Raw genomic sequence first — 23,309 nt, forward strand, 5'->3', positions numbered from 1 at the left:
AGCGCCTTTTGGGAGGAACGGAGGAACGCCACCGTTCCTATAGGAGGGGGCGGAACTGTAACGGTAACTCGTTACGCTTACGAAGGAACGGCAGAGGGAACGGCGTTCCTTCTGGATACGTTCTATCACTGGGATTTGGCTGTTTTTGATGCCAGGGCTTTAGGGCGTTAAAGCTAGTACAAAAAAATGGCTGCGGCTGAGCTCAGCTAACCTTGGATATGCAAAGCAAAAGCTTGGCTTAGTCCGGTTGAGTCTTGGTTTCGCTTGGTTAACCTTTGGTTTAGCTGTATTGCCGACCACGTCTCAAAACCGTTCGGTTCCGTGCAACGCTCACAGAAGGAGGCCAGGCGAACGCGGCGAACGCGGCGTTCATTCATGGCGAACGTACCGTTCCCCTTCGCCGGGCGCGAGATGAGTCACATTGCCCGAAACGACCCATCGCTGCATACATGGGAGGCTGCGGGGGTGGTCCGCTGCCGGCGCAGCGGCGGAGGCAACCGTCGCTCTCGTACTGCAGAGAACGACTGAAAGCGTGGATTTGTGCGCAGCGCCGACAGTGTGTGCCGACAGCGACACACACACACACGCGCGCGCGCGCGCTCACGCACGCACGCATGGTTTCCCCCGTCCCGACTTCTTTCATTGAAGAGTTGGTAACACTAAGCTGGTGACTGCTGCCTGTTCCGACAAGGAGAAGCCGGAGGCAAAACTTAAAAACTGCAGCATAAAGTTACAGCAGGCAAGGCTGCGGTAAAAAGGCGACCATGAACTCTCAATCCGGCAGAGTAACACTTTGAAGCCCTGTTGTTGATGCACCGGCTCCGATGCTCGCATGTGCGAGAATTTAAGGAGCATACCACAATGGCCAAATTATGCACGCGGCACCACAGAGTGCTTCAATGGCCGTGAAAGAAAATATACACCAAACAACCACTGTCTCAGGTGAGCGCAGGTTGTATGCAAACACACGCCTATAAGCGCATGCGGCAGCAGTCTCCTGAGCCTAGGGGACTGAACCAACTTATCCTCAAGTGCAAACGGTAGAACCCTCAAGAGCTTCGATGGAACGGCTCTTCAACATTGCCAACGAAGTGTTGACGAAAAAAACAGGTTCGTCTGTCCGACACCAATATCGAGATGCAACTCTTGCTGAGTTCAAACAAAGGACTCTACTAAGTCTACTAAGTTGTAAATATGTATTATGGGACATTATTGTTCACCCATACTGTAATATTGGATCAACATTCATTAAACACCTATGTACTGTTCTCTTCGATGCGGATTCTTGTGCAAAACATTTATGTTCGTGCATGTGAGCAACTTTCTATTTGCACATTTGATGCGCAGTATCCTGACTGCACGTTTGAAGACCGCAGTTGAAAGCACCGTATGTATTGCACTTGCAATAGACGGGCACCACACTTTCCATTAAACTTGACTGGAGTACGTCCGGTGCTCCCTGAAAAAAAATTTGTCTAGGAGCGTTTCGTTGAATTCTTTTATCTCCCATAATCTGCTCCCGGTGGTGTTCATATTCACTTCGTCTCAGGATTATCCGACACCAGATTTCAAGTTTACAAATCAAATGTAACGTTAATGTAACGACACGTTACAATTTTCAAAGTGTAATTGGAACCCGTTCCTTTCTAAATATAGGAACTTGTGACGGGAACTCGTTTCACTATTTGGAAGAAACGATAACGAGCTTTCATTCCTGTGTGCAACACAGGAACGTGTGCAACACTGAGTACAACTTATGGAAAGCGTAAAGACGTGCATAACAGAACCGAATGATACAAAAAGACGCCCTGTTTGTGCTAACCTCAGTCTTTCATCCGTGTCTGTTTTGCGCCTAGTGAAGACTAACCTAACCCACTCGCCCAGTTATCTGTTTTAAGGGGAAGAGCGTGGGGGGTGGTAGCGAAGAGCGAATCACTGCCCCGCACTTGACAGCGTTCACGTTGAATGGAACTGCTTTAATTTTGTGCCTTGCCCGATATTTATGCAAAGTTCGCTCTCCTCTCTTGTAGATGTGACCCCCACTCCTTGGACCCGGTAGGATAGAAGAGGAGGACCTGGCGGGCTGCCCAGCGTTCCTCTTCATCCAACGAGCTGTGTCGGTGAGAGAAGTCGTACTTTCTGTCTGCTGGCGAAGCTTTTGCCAATTTTTTTTTCAGCAGCGTCTAGTTGTAGTCTGGTTCCTTGTTACAAGCACCTGGCATAAAGTCGCAGAGACTTTTATGAGGAAAAAAATAAAATTCGTATTGTGTGACTTGGCCAAAAAATCAAACTGTACTGCTGAGTTCTTAATGAAGCAACGTTTGCCAAAAACTACGCGCACTATGTTTTTGGCGTGTTTGAAAAAAAAAAAAAGCCCCTGAACGTCCACGCAGGAAGTTCCGATGTTTTCGTAACCTAATGGGTCAACGTAATAGCAGACCTCCTTGGTTTTTCAAGAACGCACTATAGCCGCTGGCGAAGACGCGGAGGCCTTTGACTTCGAGCCCTTAGTTACGCAACCTTTAGTCCCAAAAAGTGAAGGACACCGGTACAACTGCAGCAACAAGAGTGCCGAAAAAGGCTTAACCACGTCTCCAAATCGCCGCGAGGTTTGGGAAACCTCAAGTTACATGCCATTAGTGGTAGAAAACGCTAGAAACTCTCCCCCTCCCCCCTTTGCCCCTACCATTGAGGCGCCTATTACGTGGGCGGCCAAACGGGCGCGCGCTCTTTTGTCGAATGGGATAAAACAAAGTTTTTGTTTTCACATCAGATTCAGCGGAATTTCTCTGGGAGGTTAGAACAAGTGTAAACCGACCCACTGGCGCTTTGTGATGGCGGCTGTAGCAAGAGTGCTGGCGTGGTGCCTAAGCTTTCTTTCTGTGTTTTCGCCCGAATTCCTCGTCAGCCTAAAACCCATGCGGCTATAAGCCGGACAAACCTCGCTTTATCTCGCTTTATCTTAGCTGTTGCCGTGAGAGCTTTGTTGGAATAAATCTAGTACCTTTGTCTTACATCTCTCTACCCTTTGACATTCACAGCTTTGGGAATCGCAAGTTGGAATTTAGCACTCTCTGCCCATCCCTATAGGACTGTGAGTTACTTAATGCGGTATCTGCTGCTGATAGTGGCGCTGATTTTGATCCTAGGACACTGGTTTGATCCTAGGACAGTAGGATACTGGCCCTGATTTTGATCGTAGGAGCTGTTGGTTTCGATTGCGAAGTTTGTGGCGCCCGCGATATCAAAAGCTGCAGGTACTGAGTGCGGCAGATCCTCCTGCGTCCCAAATGTCATGCTTCCAAAACTCGCGATAGAATTGAAGTGTTTGGCAAATGAGGGAACAGTAGTTTTAGACTAGACATTAACATCCAAATCATTCCATAGCGTGATATAATCGGCATACTTGAGGTTTCCATTAATTCTCGAAAGATTAATGCGGCAGTTAATGTAATACATGACGGCGCTATTAGGTTTTCAACGTGTTTTTTTTCTTCTCAAAACTATCTCGAAACCACACCCAAGCTCTTTTCATGACTAGCTTCCAAATTTTACGGCTGCCCAAAATGGCGCAAACATCGTTCGGGACGGCTACTGCCCTCGCACCGTTCCAAACCGCGCGGTTAGGCACGGGTAGACAGGTGGTCCCTGTTGAATTTGCGTTAGCGATGGCCTGAAAAACTACAAATCCCCGAAGTGCGCAGTGACCTGTTGCTTTGGAGAAATCAACCCCGTGTAGGCTTAATAGGTCAAAAAGAAAGCCGGTCATTCTTCTTTCCTTGCGTATGCACAAATAAGAATCAATAGTAGTGTGTAAGAACGCAGAGGAGAGGCCGTATTTCCAATTAACTGTTTTTGTACTTGCGACCTCAGCTAAAGCTTGAACACCGGGTGTTCTTATGCAGAGCGGGGAAGAATACGAAAGAAACGTTAAAGTAGGGAGAGAGATACCGCGTACGAATGGTGCCAGTGACCACCTTGTTAGGGATCAATAATCTCGGGCACATTTATCATCACTGTCATTATCGCCATCGTAGGTGAGGATGACAACTTCAGAAGTAGGTCATATTTTGAGCACCAACGGTACGTTCATTAACATCTATTGTGGGAGTCTCCGCAAAGCCTAGCTGTTATTTTTTAGGTGCGTCAGAAATGTGTGAAACATCATTGCAGCTGATGCCGAGTTTATATTGTTTTTACTACCTAACTACATGCCGAGCATATCTGTGAATTCGTCGCATGCTTATTGTGCTGCACATCATGCAGCATAGATAACGTTTCGTAGTGAGTGAGTGAGTGAGTGAGTGAGTGAGTGAGTGAGTGAGTGAGTGAGTGAGTGAGTGAGTGAGTGAGTGAGTGAGTGAGTGAGTGAGTGAGTGAGTGAGTGAGTGAGTGAGTGAGCAACTGTATGCGTGGGTGGGGGGGGAGGGTGAACGGGGGAGTGTATGGGTGAATGGGTGAGTGATTGACTAAGTTGGCGAGGGCGAGTGAGTGCGTACGTGAATGACTGGGTGGGTGGGCGACTGAGTGGTTTGGTGGGAGGGTGGGTAAGTGTGTGAGTGTGTGAGTGGGTGGGTGGGCGGGTGAGAGAATGAGTGAGTGAGTGAGTAAGTGAGTGAGTGGATCGGTGTGTGGGTGAGTGAGTAAGTGGGCAAGTGAGTGAGTGAAAGAGTGAATGACTAGGTGGTTGGTTGGGTGGGCAAATGGGTGGTTGGGTGAGTGAGTGGGCGAGTGAGTGAGTAGGTGGACGGGTAGGTGAGTGAATGTGTGGTTGGGTGAGTAAGCGAGCGAGCGAGCCAGTAAGTGACCGAGTGAATGTTATTGCTATTTGCATCGCACAATACACTAATCCCTCGTTAACTCGGAGTCGTAAAATCCGCTGAAAATTTCGGGATAAGCGGAGTTTCGACTTAAGCGAAATGCCAAAAATTTGGGTCCAAATCACAGAAATAAGAGCTAATGCTGGTAACTAAAGCTTCACTGCAAAGGGGAGCTTTCGCAACAAAGACAGGAAAGTTCGCAAGAAAAACGAATTTTCATTATTGCGGAAGAAACAACTGCGTGATGGTCACCTGTTTCGCGTTCACATCTGGTCCCAGAAAAGCGTTCTCAAACGTCTCAGTGCATCGCATGAATTGTTGGTCCCCATCGCTTCATTCTACATTGTTGCGAAGCATCTGTGTTGTTTCTGTCGTTGTAGGCACTTCTCGGGGCTCCTCTTCGTCCTCACGATCAGCTGCATTGTCCACAGCACCCTCAATGATGTAAGCATCGGTCAGCTTTCCGGCAACGACAACTTCGGCCTCGTGCCGCGTAAATTTTTCGTTATGACCCCGTTCGGCACTTGCTGGGAGATAAGCGTTAGAACGGAAACGTTGTCCGCTGTCCTTAGCGGACTTCGCCTCGTGTACTCTCTGTCAACGTTTCTAGATATCCGCGGTCCCCCGAAAAAAATGTTTCGAGATAAAAGGGGGCAAATGCATAGCGCCTATGGCAAATACACGGACGACGAAAAAAAGTTTCGACTTAACCGATATTTCGAGATATCTGAGTTCGAGTTAACAAATGATGACTGTATTTTATTCCTATTTTCCCCACGCTGAGGCCCCTACAATGGCAATATACAGAAAGAAGCCCCCATCCCGCTGCATCGCGGCTGGGCCGGCCGCTTTTAAGGCTCGAGCGGGGCAGCCGGCCTTTCGGAGAAATACTTTTCGCGCAACCGGTGGCGAGCGCTGACGGCCGCGACGACAGCCCGGATTTTGAATAGCGCCGCTCGGCCGGATCGTCTGCCTGCCCCAACAACAAAAACGAGCGCCGAGTCAAAGGAACGGAGCAGCGGCGCCGAAATTAAACTCTTTGAATCAGGCGGAAATGTTTTGCTTTTCCGCTTCTTTTCCGCTGGGGAAGGACACGGCGGGAAACGGGACACGACGTGATTTCGGGTGGGTCGCGGCAGCGGAGGGGAAGGAGGAGGGTCAGTTGAGGCGACTTCGCGACCCACAGCAGCCTCAGATGGCCAGAGTGCCGTTAGAGTGAGGTCCCCTGTACCAATCGGCCGGCAAGCTCTGCGGGTTTGCTTCGTTCACGCCTGCATTTGTTTTCTCCTTTTCCCGTCACCATCAGTTTTTTTTTTCTTCGATTATTTTTACTCATCTACTTCGGCGTCTTGTACGACATCCCTCCAGCCTCAAGGCTTGGCAGCAGTCCTTTTAACTTTTTCTTTTTCGTTGTCTCCTCAGCAACTTGATCTTGCTTGTTTTTTGCGGTGATGTCTCGTGATGGACTGTTTCTAACACTGTGCTCCTTTCTTTCTTTTTATTTTTTCGCATTCGTGGCCTTTTTCTGAGCACTTGGTGCGCTTTTTTATCGCTCGCGCCCGGCTGGACATGGTTCTTTGAACACGCCTTGAAGGAGCAGAAAAAAGAGAGGGACGACAAGGCGAGACGAGAACAAGAAATGGGTAGGAAAAAAAAAAAAAAAAAAAGGCGTGGCAGCCGGCAACACCGAACGGACGCGGTTGTACGAGGCGTCGGTAGGAGACGAGCGGGCGGCCCGAAAGGACCGAAACCGAAACCAATAACGAAACTAAGAAACAAAGGCGAAACGGGAAACGAACGAACGAGAAAGGAGAAAGAGGAGGCAGGCGGGCGAGTACAGGCACACTAAGCAAAGCCCACACAAGCCGAATCCAAAGCCCCAACCGAGCCACAACACTCACGCGCAAATACACACACACGCACACATACACACACGCCCGCGCGCACGCCATATAGAAACCAGCGCGAGGCATGGGGGGGGTGGAAAAGAGGGTTGGCAGCGCAACGCACAGACGCACAGTGCACGCACGCACGGTGTGCGCTGCTGCAAACGCGCTTCTCTCTAGCTTTGAGGGTCGGACCGCTGGTTCAGAATCGATTGCTCCACAGGAGGGGGGCGAGGAGGGGGCAGTGAAAGGAAGGAAGGACGGGATGGCGAAGGGGACGTGGGGGCGCGTGTGCGTGCGTGCGGGTTTGTGGGGCAGAACGCCGGCTCGTCGCCGCGGCCTGGCCGTACTGCGCTCGCAATGCCCGGAGGGAGCGAAGGACGGAAGGAAGGGCCAGAGGGGTCGAAACCCAGGGTTCAGAACCGCTCCTCTTCCCCGCTTCTTTTTCTTGGTTGCCGCTCGCCTTGCCTGAAGCTGCGCGCGCGCGGCCGTGGCGTTCGGTCGGTCGCTCCTTTTGGGGTTTTGCGCCCTTCCTCGCAGCAGCGGCGGCGACCACGTTGCCGCCCCCTCTCCCCCTTCCCTCCATCGTCGAACAGCGTGGTCCCTATTGATCGGCCGGCAACACTGGCGGCTGTCTGTCACGGACAACTCCTCTGAGGCGAACCGAGAGAGATCCTTTCCCCCTTGTGCCTCCTTCCAATGCCTCCTTCCTTCTGCGCTTATCTTCTTTTTGCCGCTGTTGTTGAACCTCAGATCGCGCCCCGCTTTTCCGTCCTTTCTTCTTTCCTTTTTTCCCTCAGGCTTCTCCGTGCTTGCCCTCCTACCGCTATATAGCGTTCGCAGTGTCGCCTCTACCAAGTTCGCGGGGTGTGTTTTTCTTCTTTGCCTCCCACGTCCTATCTTCCTTTCTTTCTGGACAGGGCCAGTACGTGTGTGTACGGTTGTCCCGCGCGAGCAACTGACGTGTGCTACGTGTGCCGCTCGTTTCAGCCAGCCAGTGAGCCAACGAGACCACGTAGTCCTTTTTTTTTTCTTGTCTCCTTTCCCTGTCTCTGCTTTATTTCCTCCCTAAGTGTGATTCCGCTTCGAGCCGTCTATTCTTTGCTTTGCTTCGGTTGCGTGGACCCTGGGTCCACGGGGTGCTCCGTCCCCGTAGCTTTCCTCCTGCGACGTCGTTGTACCCGTGGCTTCCAGCTGGTTCGGTCGAGCGGCCTCTCGCGCTAGCGCTTGCGGAAGAGGCCGAACGTAGAGTCTAGGCAGACGCGTTGTTTCGCTGTGTCCTTTCTGCTCATTTCCGGCTGGGCGTCCCGACGTTTCGTTAACCTTGGCCGCTTCCAGATTCGAAACAAATCAGCCTCCGTGACTGTCTTGAAACAATGTGTCTCTCTCTGTCAGTATTTTGCAGGAGCCGTCAATCAGGGGAGTCGCGAAGCTTTCTTGGTGACCTGTAGGCCTACGAAAGGTTTTAAGAAAGCGAATTTGTAACGCCTCGTTTCGAGTGTCTCTTGGGGTCGCTTCCAAACTATATGGAGGTCAACCAACTTTGCTTTCTTATTGCTTCGCCGTCCAATATATTGTATAGCTCCAGTGGAAAACTTGGCGTCCATCGATTAAGACGGGCGTAGAGTCACTTTGATAATTAAGTGTCTATCTTGAAGATTATTGCACATTTTTATCTGAAATTTGACGATTTCAGATACAATAAACACGGGCTCATTTCTGTGGGGTTTTTTACTACTGCTTTGTTTACAGGTTTTTAGTAACTTAACGACGACGATCAGCCAGAGTTGAATGCCTAAATGCTCCTTTTCATGCAAGAAATAACAACCGGTCCATTACAGTAAACACGCGTTTTCGCCCTACAGCTGGCTTTGTACTGGACATAAGAAAAAAAATGGGTGTAGATGTATACCACTTAGGGGAAAAAATATGCATATTGTAAGCAGGCACCACAGGGAAATGCCATGATTTCATATTTTATTTTTCTATAGCAAAAAATTCTTAGAACGTTTAGGTATGTACTGAATGAGACATTTTACTATTACCCTACAAGCTTCGCCGCGTTCTGCTGAGTCTAGATTTCGAGAAATGTCCCGCAAACTTCCGAAAATTTGGGAAGTGAGATTTTGAGAAAAACTCTTTTTTATGTTCACACGATTATTTTATAGCATTAAGAGTCTCCATAAAAACTCTTCCTGTCTCTAGCTTCTCTGTACTGCTCACCAAGCTTTCTTCAGTTTTTTGATCCTCCATCATCGTTCCTTATTTCGCTTGAAGTTGCATGACTCTGGCTTTTGCCCACCTGTTGAAAAGCTCTCCCCACCACGTGTCGGCTCTTCTCCACATTCTCCATGACAAATATGAGTTGCTTTAAAACTTCTTTGTCGTCAACCTCGTGGATGTTCGGTACGCGTTGGAACATGATGATAAAAACATTTAAAAATTCCGATACGTAGGGGAAACTAAGCTCCCGTATGCAGCAGTAGCACAGCTGCTGACGAAATTAGTTCTGGTGAGAATTGAGCGCATGATACACTGGATACACGCCTAAGAGAAAATAAAAAATTCCCCGCATTTCCCCGAGGGGAAGAATGTGAAAGTGCGAATGCACGAGTTGAATTTGCGCGGTTCGGTAATGTTCGCGAAAGAGAGATCACACACACACACACACACACACACAACTACAAAGAAAGAAAGATGTATTTATTCACAGACACCTATTTGTGTTGTCGTTGTACTTGATTGCTAGAGCGGATCTCAGCTTTGAAATTTCGTGTCAGTACTCCTTTAAGCAGGTGCATTAGCCCTTCTCACGCCCGATTCTTGGCCAATCCCCCACGTGGGTATGTGCCATGTCAGCGGCCAGGCTGCGCGCGCCCATCTCCACGTGCGCGGACATCGCCGGTGGACGCAGGTTCAGGGTCGCTTAAGAAGTGCATTGCAATTAAAACTACATCAAGAAGATGAAATACACAGCTTGTAAGAAGCCACAGGCGCGCCTGCCAACTATAATATACCATGAGCGAAGCTCTGATGCCGAATGTAAATGGCTTTGAGCGATCCCTCAAATTCGCAGTCTCATGAAAAAGGGGGGGGGGGGGTTCAACTAACACCAGGTGTTTTTATATTTTAATACTTTACTTTACCGCGGCCTTGAAGAAAGCCTGGCAATTCTTTGGTGGTTATGATGCACAGAAGTTGATGTTTTTCCCGTTTTGCAATGTCTCTCTACTGCGGTTTCGTGATAGGTGCCACAACCAAACCTCTGACAAAAAGGTCCAGGAATCCTTTATCATTTCTGTAAGCCATTCGCAACCTCAGCTTTTTTTAAGTGCGAATGCACTTTATAAGCGACCCCAAACCATCCACCGCCGGCGGCGGCGTCGGCGTCCGCAGTGCTCCTCTATATTTAAAAAAGAAACAGCATCCGGCCCCAGGTTTCGATCCGAGGACTTTGCGGCCGCAGCGCGACGCTCTACCGACCAAGCCACGGACGCGACGGTGATATCAGTGTTAGTGACGCGCCTTATATCTTTAACGCATTCAAACTACGTCGTCAGCGGCGTGCGTTGGCGACTCAGCGGCGTTATAGCGGCTTGATAACTGCGTGGTGTACACGTGATACTACAAACCCGATGGAAGAGATGGAAGAGAAGGCGGCGAGGCGGTGGGCTGCGGGGGCCGAGCGCAAGCGCCGCAAGCGGGCCGACAACCGTGCATTCGCACTTTCATATTCTCCCCCTCGGGGAAATGCGGGGGAATTTTTTTCTTTCCCTCTCTCCCTGCATGGTGTTCGTCTTATTCACCCACCACCGTGATTCGGGCCACTCACAACGGCTCCCTTCGATCATGAACGCCACAGGTTGCGACATTCGGTGCCGGTGGATTTTGCTCTACGGGCATACGGGAAAGGTGAGGAGGCGGAATCAGCCTCTCCGCTTGCGCCCTGCCACCGCCCTCCCTCACAATCGCGTGGCCCGAGATCGTTGCGCCAACGCCGGGGCGGCGTCGGGTGGCGAGATTAGGCACGACTCGGCCGCACGGAAGCTGCGCCGCAGGCCGAGTTGCGAGGCCTGGGGCGGACGCGATGGCTCTTGCTGCTCGTTGCGCAATTCAGCCGAAAGTTTTTGTTCCGTTAGCCCAACATGGCCTACTAGATTCTGGAACCGTGTGCACGTGCCAGTAATTCAAAGCTAGCTGGGTTGCTCTAGCATTGCATTCGCTGCATTGATTCAATTTTCAGTCAAGGAGCTGTCCAGCGGAGGAGTGAGATAGAGATAGAGGGAGAAGTAGAGCGAGTGAGTAAGAGGGAATAAGGGAGTGGGTGAGTGGGAGAGAGCTTGAGTGAGTGAGTGAGTGAGTGAGTGAGTGAGTGAGTGAGTGAGTGAGTGAGTGAGTGAGTGAGTGAGAGCGGGAGGGAGTGAGTGAGAGTGAGTGAGAGTGGGAGGTAGTGAGTGAGCGAGCAAGAGGGATGGAGGGCGAGTGAGTGAGTGAGTGAGTGAGAAAGGGAGTGGGTCAGGGAGTGAATGAATGAGTGAGAGAAAGGAATGAAGATAGTGAGTCAGCGAGAGACAGAGAGAGAGAGAGAGAGAGAGAAAGAGAGAGAGAGAGAGAGAGAGACAGTCAGCGAAAGAGTGAGTGAGTGGGCGAGATAGAGCGAGTGAGCGAGTGAGTGAGTAAGTGAGTGAGAGAGGGAGTAAGAACGCGAGAGGAGAAGAGAACAAATGAGCCTGAGGGTATATATATATATATATATATATATATATATATATATATATATATATATATATATATATATATATATATATATATATATATATATATATATATAAGAGAAGAAAAACTTCGAACAAGGTAAAAGCACGATTGTGGCCTACGTTTCAGCAAAGAGAACTTGCTTTCCTCAGGGCCCTGAGGAAAGCAAGTTCTCTTTGCTGAAACGTAGGCCACAATCGTGCTTTTACCTTGTTCGAAGTTTTTCTTCTCTTGTGTTCTCTACCATCTTCAAAGTTCTACTACTCCATATATATATATATATATATATATATATATATATATATATATATATATATATAACATAGCTTAGGAAAAATGGTGGAGGACCACCTAGGTGCGTAAATACGTTTCTGCAATTAAATTAGTACACCGGTGTCCCCCATCAGTCAGGAGAGCTCACCATTTTATTAGGTTTACCAAATTTATTTAACGTGAAGTTAAACGATCCGCGAACTTGTTATTTGTATAGGTTACTTCCGGGGGCTTTCCTTAAACTGATTAGATCTGAGGAAGCATCCCAAGTTCACCACAAGACGTCCAAATATCGGTCCGGTCGGTAACAGCATATGATCTGCGCTGCGCTGGCATCTGCTTTCCGAACTCTGCTCTTTCGCAGTAGAGGCAGCAAATAACAATATGGCGATAGAGTTTGGTTTCGAATGTTGTAAAAAGAACTTTGCTCGCCTGCTTACATGAGCGCTGATTCAAAAACGAAATTTCTGGGAGAACAAGTTTCGATGTTCAGCAAAACAAGAAAGACGCGAAGGGCTGCCTAAAGAGCAAAATTGAACAGGAGGTAATATATTTCTTTAAATATTCAGCACTCATTTTTACGAAAGACGTACTGTGCTCTTCTTGGGAGGAATGGCCACGTGCTCCAACATCCCGGTGAATGTGCGTTTGCTTGTTCCTTCCCCGTACTTCTGTTTCCATTACGTCGCCCCGGGGCAGCGTTGACGGCTATACAAACCGACTCACAAACCCCGAGTCCAAACGGGGAACATTTTGGCGGCACCTGCACGGCTGATTGACGCATACCACCTACATAAACACCCACACACACACACACAAAAAAGAATCCGTTCATTCCTTCACTCCACGGCTGGCACACGCTAATTTTTCCTTCGTTGTTTTATGGAGTAATTATTTTCTCGCTGTTTCCACCGTTTCTGTTATATATCCCGTTCCTCCAGCAGCTGCGCTCTTCCAAACGCGTTGCCTGCGCGGAGATCCGTCCCACGCAATTCTGTTTCTCTTTACGTTTTCTTTGTCTCGTCTGCGTCTTCTCGTCTGGCATCAACGCCGTCACGGGCTTTTTTGTATTGTCTAGGTAGTAGTAGCAGTACAATAATTTATTGAGTGGGCTGACGCGAAGTCTACTTGGGAAAGGTAGGTTGGAAGGCTTCTTAGTCCTTTGACGTCGGTTCGCCGCCGTATTCAGCGTACGTGGGACATCACCATCACGCGCTTGCCCGAGGTCATCGCCGTCCGAAAGACACTCGAATCGTGGACGACTCGGAACTGCGACAACAGCTCGTCCGAAAAAGGCAAAAGTCTATATTCGCATCAGTTCGCAACTTGCGTGCCGCCATAGCAGATGCTTCGAACGTCTTCCTAGAAACACTTCATGATGAATAATGCCTTAGATCGTAGGTGTGCCTTCGAAACGTGAGTTTAACGGCGCAACAAAACAAAAGACTGAACGACGAAAGGAGCACTGAAACACTGAAGCATACTGGTTCTCTGTCTATTGCTGTCGAAGTTCCACTTCCTTCGCCCCCTCCCCCGCTGCCTTCAATGCATTTACAGAGTGAAATTGCAGTTCGCAGTCTCACCCTTCGCATTGCGGTGGTATTAATTTAGTTCAACAGGTCACGCTACCGTCAAGGCATGGTGTCCAGTAGCACGAAGCCCAATAGTTGGCGGTAAGGCCTCTGCATTACGCTAGACTTCAGTCAACACGGATACGCTTAGCAGAAATAAGAAACTTGAAGGTGCCGCATTCAATTGTGTCAGTGCAAAAAAAATTGTACACGACTGTAGAGACGATCCATGTAGAGAGACATTTACTGCATAAATAGCCTTTAGAGTTCATACTAATAAAGAGTTTCAGGGAACGGTGCTCCGGATTATGGGATGGACAGTCAGCGATGTGTTGAGATTAAGTTCGCAGCACTTAAGCGCCCGCTCCTGTGGTTTCGCGGCACCGTCGTTCCTCGGTGTAACCGAGCGAACGATGGGGACACCGAAGACAAACGAGATACAGCGAACAGGAAAGCGGCGGAGGAAATTATGGCGAACGTGTGAGGGGTAGGGCGGTACGCCGACACCGCGCGAGACATTTTCTCCTACGGTGACACGCTACAAAATAACTGAGAGAACGACTGGGCCACCAAAGGTAGAGCGAGCAGGAAAGTGGAGAAGGAAAGTATGACGAATGTGTGAGGGGTAGGGCGGTATGCCGAGACCACGCGAGACATTCTCTCCGGCGGTGACGCGCTACGAGATGACCGAGAGAACGGAGAGGGCACGGAAAATAGAGCGAGTAGGAAAGCGGAAGATGAAAGCATGGCGAAAGGACAAGCATTATCCCCCGCGGCCACGCTCTACGAGACATCGCCAGAGTATATCAGGCGCCTTCGTGTGTTCGCTGATGCGGTAATCACTTTGTGAGATGTAGCAGCTATGCGCTGTCACACAGACGACTGCACTTCGCCCTGCGCACGAACTTCACATTGGGCAGTTTTGTAACCACCAGCCAAATTTCCTTCTGCACTTGGACTCACCAATAGCCATCGAACTGAAGTCGTCAAGACGGCCCATCCGGATTTAATACGCAGCAGGGAAAACGGGGTCAGCAAATTGCAATGATTGAGCTAATGCAAGTCTGCTAGGTCAAGGGTCGAACATGGCCAGAGAACTACGGGTCATTAGCGCCGTAGTGTATTTGGCATCAGATACGCGATATTTCGTGCCAGATTTTGCACCACACAGCGTCCCGAACAGGTATAACACGCAATGAACGCTCCTTGATCGACACCTTTAAGCACGGAAAAAAATTGGGTGAAGCGCGTGAAGGACAGCGACAGGCGCGAATTTCCAACGGAATTTTATTTTCGAAACGAGATATACCGTATTTTTGCGATTCTAAGCACCCCGATTCTAAGCACCCTCCCCTAATTGCGGAAAAAGAAAATGGGAAACAAAGTTTGCATATGAATATAAGCTTCCCCTTTTCTAAGCAATCATCCAAAGGTAGATTTCAGACGCGTGGAAAGAGGCCTAAGTTGACGTCGTGGCCCAGTCGTTTATGAAGTGTAAAAACCACTTCGAAGAAACTGAAGACGACCTGCTGTGGGATACTGAGAGCGGCGGCTCAAGCTGTGTGACGCGCCCGAGTGGTAGTGAGGGTATCAGACGTACGCAGTGGGTTCACCATCTGCCTTTATTTTTATTTTGAATATTTTCCAACTAGAACATTTCTTTTGCCCGTTTCGTCGAGATACCGCTGCGAAAAATGAAGGAAGAGGGGGATAGTTACGTTTTTCGAATCTAAGCACCCCCGCTAACTTCGGGTATCGCTATCGTGGATAAAAGAGGGTACTTAGAATTGAGTAAATATGGTATATAGGTTATAGCAACACCATCAACAAAATATTAAGCAATGTAGCTTTTCAGTGTATAGGCACGCACTCGCTCCTCACCAACCTATGTCAAAATTTTTTTGTCTTTCGTCCAAATTCTTCTCGCGCTTATAGGCCCAAGCAGAGAAAATGCAAGTTTGGTTGATGCGAAAGATTGCTTTGTTAGAATAACACGGACACCACTTGTAAGACAAATTTAACTCAAATAGGCTATATAATTACGGAAAAACAGGATGGCTATGCGACCCAATAGCTCATTTCCCGCACTAGAACCTATGACTTATTATGGGCAGTTTTGTGATTGGCTGAGGCCCACAAAAGCAAACGCAAGTTAGGCAGTGCTTATAAGCTTCCAGAACGAGGTATTTTCGCTTAACTGTAATGCATAGAATTTTATTAGCAGTAAGAATGGTGGGGTAAACAACGGAAGTTACGAAAGTGCACGTAAACATAGAAGTACCAGTGCGAACTGCTGTTGGTACTGCGGGCACTGTGCTTGTTATAGCTGCACAGCAGTCCGGCGCTTTGGAGTTGTCTCAAACGACACTGGCCGATTGGCGTAAGCGACATTGACATACGCAGTAGCGGTCCCATAGATTGGTTTTGGAGGGGGCGAATTTCGGGACGGCGAATTTTATTCTTTTTTTGTTTGGAAGGGGGGGGAGGGGAACAAAGAACCGCTCTCCTACTTGCACCAATATTCTGCGGAGGAGGTGATATCCATGCCGGCGTGCGCGCGTATGCGGAGTAACCCGCTTGCGCACAATCACTTAGCGGCACAGTGGTTTTTGACCCCCCTTAGGCGGTACAACCATGGTACAACGGCTGGCTGAAGCCCACATTTCTGACGGTCGCAACACGTTTGCGACCTCGAACAAGTGGGATGCTCTAAAAAAAAAGTAAAAAGTTGAGGACCTCTTTGAGGGGTGGGGGGGATCGCCCACTTCGCCTCCCCCCCCCCCTCCCCCTTGGGACCACCACTGGTCATACGCGACCCTTTTTGCCGAGCATACCCCTTGTTTCACGAAACGATTACTTCCGACCGCAACAAAAACAAGCCCGGTACGAATACGGTAAGAAACAAAGCGAGGGCGAACAGCGGTCCTGCTCAGTATGGTGCAGGTGGCGCCATCTAGGAGGGCTTAGGATAATAAAGGCATTCCGGCGTCCGCTGCAGGCTGCACAGCGTACTAACGTTCGCCTATAGACCTGTCCTGCTTACGTCATTGTAGGTGTCACGAAACACACAATTTGGCTGGAGAATCAAATTTTTTTCTTAAATTGATTAATTTGTCAATGAATAAAGCATCGTTTGCTGCCAGGCAAGCTCTGGGACACCGTATAACGCCAAATCTCTCGAATGAAACAAACTTGTGTTTTGTTTGCATGAGTACAAGCACACGTTATTGAGAGCTCCTTTGCCGAGTGGTGATGGTCTAATTGAGCTAAGCAGCTTGAAGCTTCAATCAGCTAGGCCGCGCCGTGTGCATTCATGGAGATATCACAGGGGGGGGATCTCCATTTTAATATCGCAGAGGGCCCCTTAGATTGTTTGTTTGTTTGTCGCTGCTGAAACTAGCAAATAAACGAAGGTATTTCAATAGACACACATGTGTAGGCATCTATCTCACTGCGTCCTAAATGAGTGGGTTCGACCATCCTGCGCTCTGGATAAATTCAAGTAGGTTTGACCGTAATTGCAAGGTCTAGAGACAGCACAGAACCTTGCAGGTTAGACGGGTGCGAGTGATGAACACCCGCGTGTGTCAGCTGCACACATGAGTGTATCAACCCGCTTTGGCTGACATTGATCAACATATTCTTTACTTTGCGGTGTTTGTCAGCATGGCCATCATGCGGGACTTTTTTTACCGGTGTCCTTTCCGAAATCAGTTGAAAATAATTTCTCTCGCGGGGTGCGTCACTATAATCCAGTTAAAGGGGCTGGTAGGCGGAATTACTTGCTGTAGCTGGTTGGGGGAACTCACAATTCCTCAAACTAGGCGCTAAGGTCGCCCGTCATAGTATGACTTTTTCGATCCGCACTCGCAGACCGGCATGCTAATCAGTTTACGTCTTCTCTTCTATGGTCACCAGGGAAGCAGTCGGTCAAATATCAAGGTGCCTCTCAGGAAAAGTTCCTTATACGGAGTTGCCGCTTCAACGGTTACCTGCACATAAAACGGTCGACGAGCATGCTCGACGGAAGCACAGCCAAAGCAAGAGTGCGGCAGTGTTCTGAGCCAGTTTTGTCTCGTCACTAAACCTTACATTGGAAAAGTAACTTTACCGGCTTGGCTTGGATAAAGACGGCGAAAAGGAGGAGGTGAGCGCAGCATTCGGAACTATGTGCACACAAGGCAATTTGCGCCGCTGAGCACGAGCTTGTGGATTCTATTCTAGGACGCCACTACAGTTTTTTTTTTTTTTTTCTGCTGGAGGAGGACATCAAAAACACTCATGTGCTGAGATTTGTGGGGACGATAGAGAACCCCAGGTTGTCTAAATGGATCTCCGGCCCGCCACTGCACCTCGCCTCGTAGCCCTGGCGCTAGGTTAGGTGCGTAACTCTAACTTGAACACTTAAGCCTACTTTAGTGCGCCGCAATAGAGGAATACAAGAAAAGGTGGAGCCGAACTGAATGGTTCACTTGCAAAGAAAACCTGGTGAGACGTGAAAAGTGCAAACGCGGGCCCGTCTGAGCACGGGTAAGAACGCGTGTGCTGTACTTAGCCGTCCCGTATAAATGAGTGCGCGCGCGAATGCATTAATGTCGGTTCGTTCATTTGTTCTTCAGGTTGTTGAGGGCCGTATGAAAACGAAAATACCATGTCATTAGAGGTTGTCGGAAGATTACCTGTGCGCTCTTCTTTCCCTATATGTTTTTCAGGTGAAGCACCGGTAGATTAAAACCCCGTTTGCTCTTGCTTCTTTCCGGGTCAAATGTATTGCTGTCTTCATGTTTTTGTGCAACATTCGTTCCTGAGAACCCAAAGTGCTTTTTTTTCTTATTCTGTGACCATTTTGTGCGGTCTAGGTAACATTGTGTGGAAGGAAACTTGTCTAGGAACGTTGTGTCATTTCTTATCGTCCTTTGTGTCCTTACGTACTTCCCGAATGTGTGTCTACAATGCGTTAACATTCTTAGTCGACCTTCTGCCGAAATCTTCCAGTTCATTCATGGGCGTCACATGAAGCGCTCCCTACGGGCCAGATGGGGTATTCAATATAACACCTAGTGCCTTCTGTTATTATAATACCATCTCTTCCAATATTAGGCCTCCTTAACAAAAGGTCTTACGGAAAAAAAAAACATAGAGAAAGACTCCAGATTCTAGGGGAAAAGCTGGTGCGTTGGCAGCTTTTTCTGCACTACTCTTCCATCTGTATGTATCCAGGCCATGGTTAACCTACTGGCCCGAAACGGAACGCAAGTCCGCGTAGCCTGGATTCCGGGGCATGTGACCCAGGGGGTCGGCAATCACGCTGCTCATAATGCAGCGCGGGAGAGCCTTCAGTCAACACCTCCCTTGATTGCTCCCGATATTGCACCAGATCCAGGTCTACATCCGCGCCCCCAACTGGATCATGCTAAATATTCTCGCCGAAAGCGGCTCGCTGAGAAGACTCCGCAGGGCTACCTGCATGGTGTCCCCACCCTACCCCGTTCCTCAGAAATCTTTGTTAATAAGACAATCGCTAATGCGGCCCTCACACCCTCCACACTTCGGAAATGGTTCCATTTAGACTCCTCAGGCTCTCCGTTCTGTCCTCATTGCCAGCAGAATGTTTTTTCAGACCTCAAGCACCTCACTTGGCACTGTGCAGCTTTCGCATCTTCTCGCGATTCTTTGCTCAGTGCTCTGCCCCCCAACTCGTCCCCTGATGATCCCCCGTACGAAGACCCCAATTTTCTGCATGCTCTAGGTGTATTTTCTATTAAGAGTGGCCTGGCAAGGGTAGTGTGAGATGGGGTCTACAATCCCCCTCACAAAGAAATCACTGATCATCGATCTCCAACAAGTCATCTCTAACGATTAAGTGATCACCTCCCCCTCCTCCCTTCTTCCCCTTCCCCAACTACGGCCATGTGGCCTCCCCCATCTTACGGCCATGTGGCCTCCCCCATCTTAATAAATGTCATTCATTCATTCATACATACGTACAGCCACGATCAAAAGTTTACGGACAGGAAAATGGCAATTTTAGGTTATTTCTCTTCCGGTAGTAGCCCCAAAAACTGCCGTGTGCATGTTAGATGTCGTATAGTTACGGAAGTAATGAAAAATGCGGCACATGGTACCCCGCGATGCCGCGCGGCAGAAAAATAACCCAAAATTGCTGTTTTCCGGGTCCGTAAACTTTTGATCGTGCGTCTACATCATGAAAATGAAGGAACTGAAACTAAACACGTACCTCACATTCTTGAAAAAAAAAAAAACACGAATGCGGTTCTTCCGAACATCAAATTAAAAGAAGCTGCTTCTATGATTTCTTTTTTACTCGGCCAATCGAGTACTGGCAGCGAGTTGTCTGATACTGGAGGTCTTTTCGAAGTTTCATTGCGATTTTTCTGCCTTCTTTCGTCATATAGCTTGGATTTGAACTGCCTGGACAGGCAACGGAAACAACACGCAAACAAGCACGATTTAAGAAGCGTCTGCTAAGTTATACGACAGACGAAAAGCTTGTAAGCTTTCGTATATCCAACACCTTCGAAGAAATGAGAGAGGCACTCCTCACTTCGCAAAAATAACGACCGCAAAAAACAAAAGCGGGTAGGGCTATCGTGCAAAAAGTAGAGTTTCCCACGGACGTACACTCAATTAGTGACAAAGAGAAGCTGAGTACAGAAGGGTGAATAAGACTCTCTCTCTCTCTCTCTCTCTCTCTCTCTCTCTCTCTCTCTCTCTCTCTCTCTCTCTCTCTCTCTCATTTTGTACTCGCACCTTTGCTGACAGACTCCTGGCCTCCCAACGTAAAATATATTTTGCCTTAAGGGTGACTTATCCCATTCCTGTGGTCTTACTAATTCATGAACCACGGGCTTTAAAAAGCATTGTGTACCGTTGCGAAAAGATTTACAAATCCTTAGAAATGTTGTTAGTGGCACATTTTGCTTCTTTCCGGAATATATCACTTCGTTAATGAAATAAAAATTGAAGAAAGACATTTTAGTTTATTTAGTTTTCACAAGATGGCGCTAGCTGTCAAGCAAGTGAGAGTTTTGTGCATTTATTTCTGTACAGAAGTCACGTGTTTCTAAAATAAGCAAACTAGGCCGTTGTGAACATCTGTATGTATTTGTAAAACTTTTCGTATTCGTGCATGACTGTTTTTGAGCCCGTGGGCCATGATGTAAAAAGTCCCATAGGAATGTTAACAGGTGAGAACCCCTTAATATACTTGCCTTCGACTTATACTCCACGTTATCACGTACAGGACAAAACCGGAAGTCACAGGTACTGTACGACTTCTTTGAAATTTCTAATCAGCCAGTTTCACATTCAAACCTTGTATTTGAATTTGTTTTGTCTCGCTCCCTCGCTCTTTGCTTATTAGCATTGCCCTATTCTCTTTAACGTCTCAAAGCCTCGCTTTTGGCAGATGCATCCATCGGGTAGTTCGAGGGGCTAGTCGCGTTCGCCAAAAACTCGATGGAACTAGCTAGTCAGCGAGCATGAACGCGGACCCTCGGGTGAAGCTCTCGCAAAACTGCTCGCAGAATCAGAAGCGCTCCATGGAGATACAAACGGGCAGAGCGAAATTTGCCATTCCTTCCTAAAGAAAGCTGACAGAACCGCGAAAGCTTTACACATCAAAACTGCGCCAAAAGAGTGTCCAATCGATCGTTAAACATTCAAAGACCCAAATCGCAGACGAATAAATAACCCACGCGGCGATTTCTCGCGCTCTAAGTAAACGCATCTATACAAACGATCTAAATGTATATGGGTATGTGGTTTATGAGATAAAAGTACACCCTTGTACTGCTTCTTCATGGTCGGTGCGTGTATTGTGTTATCTAGAACCGTTCGTTTTTCGCCAATTTCAAGTGGCCGTTTTGACACAACGGATGCCCGGTTTCACGCCCTCGCCGTGTGTCCAGAAATCGTATTAGAGCTTTCCGGTCAACCGACTGGTCAACGCCGAAATGCATTAGTTTTTTTTTAGAGGACGTCATCGGTTCCACTAAGGAAGCTTTCGCTTTGAAAGACAGCCTTCGCTTTAGAGTCCGCTGCTCGGACTCGGCACCACCGGTGGCATCGCCGTTCGGCGTGTTGCTCCTCCGAATGGCAGGGCAGTCACCGCCACGGACGGTGAGGGGTAGGTGGCCTGCACCGGAGCCCGGGGCCTAATTCACGCCAGTCACGCAACGGAAGCTGCGTGCAGGAGCGGGCAGCCATGTCGACCGGGGGCTGCAGTTTGCTGAGCGCTGACACATCTCACGACACTGAGGCGAAAAGAAAAAGAAAGGGAGGAAAAAAAACGAGCTGCGCCAAAAATTAACGGCACGACAAGAGAAATAAGTGCCCCTTTTTATCCGCCGCCGACGGCACCCCCGTGATCTCCGCTTTCCACGCCGGCGCTATAAAATCGCCTCCCTCCGGGCCACCTGAGGAGCGGCCGTCTTCCTAATGCCTGCACGAGAGTACGGGGTTATATGGGCTGCCGTCGTTGTCGCCGCACACTTTTTGCTGCCCCCCTAGCTTCGTGTTCACTTCCTCTGTTTGTTCTTTTCCCCCTTTTTATGTTCTTGCTTCCTAACACGTGGTGTGGGCCATAACTTCATACTTTGTTTCATACGCGCTGAATTCTCTTTACCCTCACTTCATCTCTCTCTCTCTCTCTCTCTCTCTCTCTCTCTCTCTCTCTCTCTCTCTCTCTCTCTCTCTCTCTCTCTCTCTCTCTCTCTCTCTCTTCCTTTCTTTGTTTCTTTCGTCACGTGTATGTAAAATATTCGGACTATTTTTCAGCGGGCCGAATGTATGTTTTTCCTGGCATGCTTTCGTACAAGTTTTGGCTCCATTGCAACAGCGGTCGAAAATTCTCACGTGGAATGTAATTAATACCACGTCATCAAAGCAGGGAACAAGTCCGATAAGTATACCCAGGGGAGTTATTGAAAGAGACAGACACATAGAGGAAACCTCATTTCAAAGGTCTGGTTAAGTGATGTTGGGTGACCGGCAGCCGTAGTCTGTCGGTGGCCATGGCAGCCCGTTCCGGCGATGCCATTCTGCTCTTGCATTCAAAGCACATCAGCATATTTAGGCGACCCATTCTCTCAGAAAATGTCTTCTCGGTCAGTATTCTCGTGTAGGAGTAAAACCGACTTTTAAATACTCGATGGGATTGAAAATTCTGTAAGCTGGCTTTTTGCGTAAGCTGGGGCAGTGAAGCCCATCCATAAAAAAAATGGCGAAACTTAACTTGCAGTAAATCGCGCAAGACTTGATCCACAGCGAAGCTGGAGGGTATCTTTCTGTGTAAGCACTGAATGACGCACCACCACGTATTGCATTAGGTTTGAAATTGTTTATTTGCATGTTCCGTCATCGCTTTACATTGTGATTGTAGTAGTCATCGTCATACCCATCGACATCGTCGTCTTAGGATGCGTGCCTCGCGGGCCCGGATCTTTTTGCCCGCAGGTTTCACATTTCTCCCAAAGTGGAACGCGTCAGCACGCAGTAGAACCGGCGGCATCCGGCTTCGCGAACTGGGCGTCTGTAGCGCGATCTATCTTGTTCTCGCTCCTTGAGGCGCTGACGCACGTGAACTGTTTTCTTGGTATTTTCTTTTTCGAGCGCCAAGCGCAAGCCTGGACAACGCCGGGCGCTCCTCGTTAGGCGCGTGCTGAGAAGCGCGAGAAATGGAGGAATAACTATAGCTAGGGGTTTTCTGATGACGCCGCCCACATTACGGCCAGCAACAACAGCTCATTAAAAATGACTGCAATTGTGCGGTGAAAGTACAGTTAAACGACATCGTAACTGCATAGAATTCAATTACCAACAGGTCAAACAGCGCCCTAGCAATGCCTCACTTGGAGCAAGGAAATGCTGAAATCGGTCAAGAACATGTGCTCTCAGCCTCTCACACGATATTCCGCGGTTGGTGCTGTCAAACCATGTTCCCTTTTTTTTTTTTTCTACAAAAGCCGCTCTGGATCTGATTC

The 23,309-nt window shown here is 48.6% G+C and overlaps 1 protein-coding gene across 8 annotated transcripts in view; it reads left to right on the forward strand.

Annotated features, from left to right (window-relative positions):
- The window catches only part of LOC144159464 (uncharacterized), a 286,980-nt gene that overhangs the window by 84,725 nt on the left and 178,946 nt on the right, over positions 1-23,309 (forward strand). For all 8 annotated transcript variants that reach the window (XM_077690975.1, XM_077690970.1, XM_077690976.1 and 5 more), the window contains exon 2: positions 2,031-2,120. The gene's annotated coding sequence lies outside the window, so the exon portion shown is untranslated. The remainder of the gene's footprint in view (positions 1-2,030; positions 2,121-23,309) is intronic.

Source organism: Haemaphysalis longicornis, unplaced genomic scaffold (assembly GCF_048455015.1).
Source record: "Haemaphysalis longicornis isolate Haplotype H1 unplaced genomic scaffold, Haemaphysalis longicornis Haplotype H1 scaffold_10, whole genome shotgun sequence".
In the NCBI taxonomy this organism is placed as follows: domain Eukaryota; kingdom Metazoa; phylum Arthropoda; class Arachnida; order Ixodida; family Ixodidae; genus Haemaphysalis; species Haemaphysalis longicornis.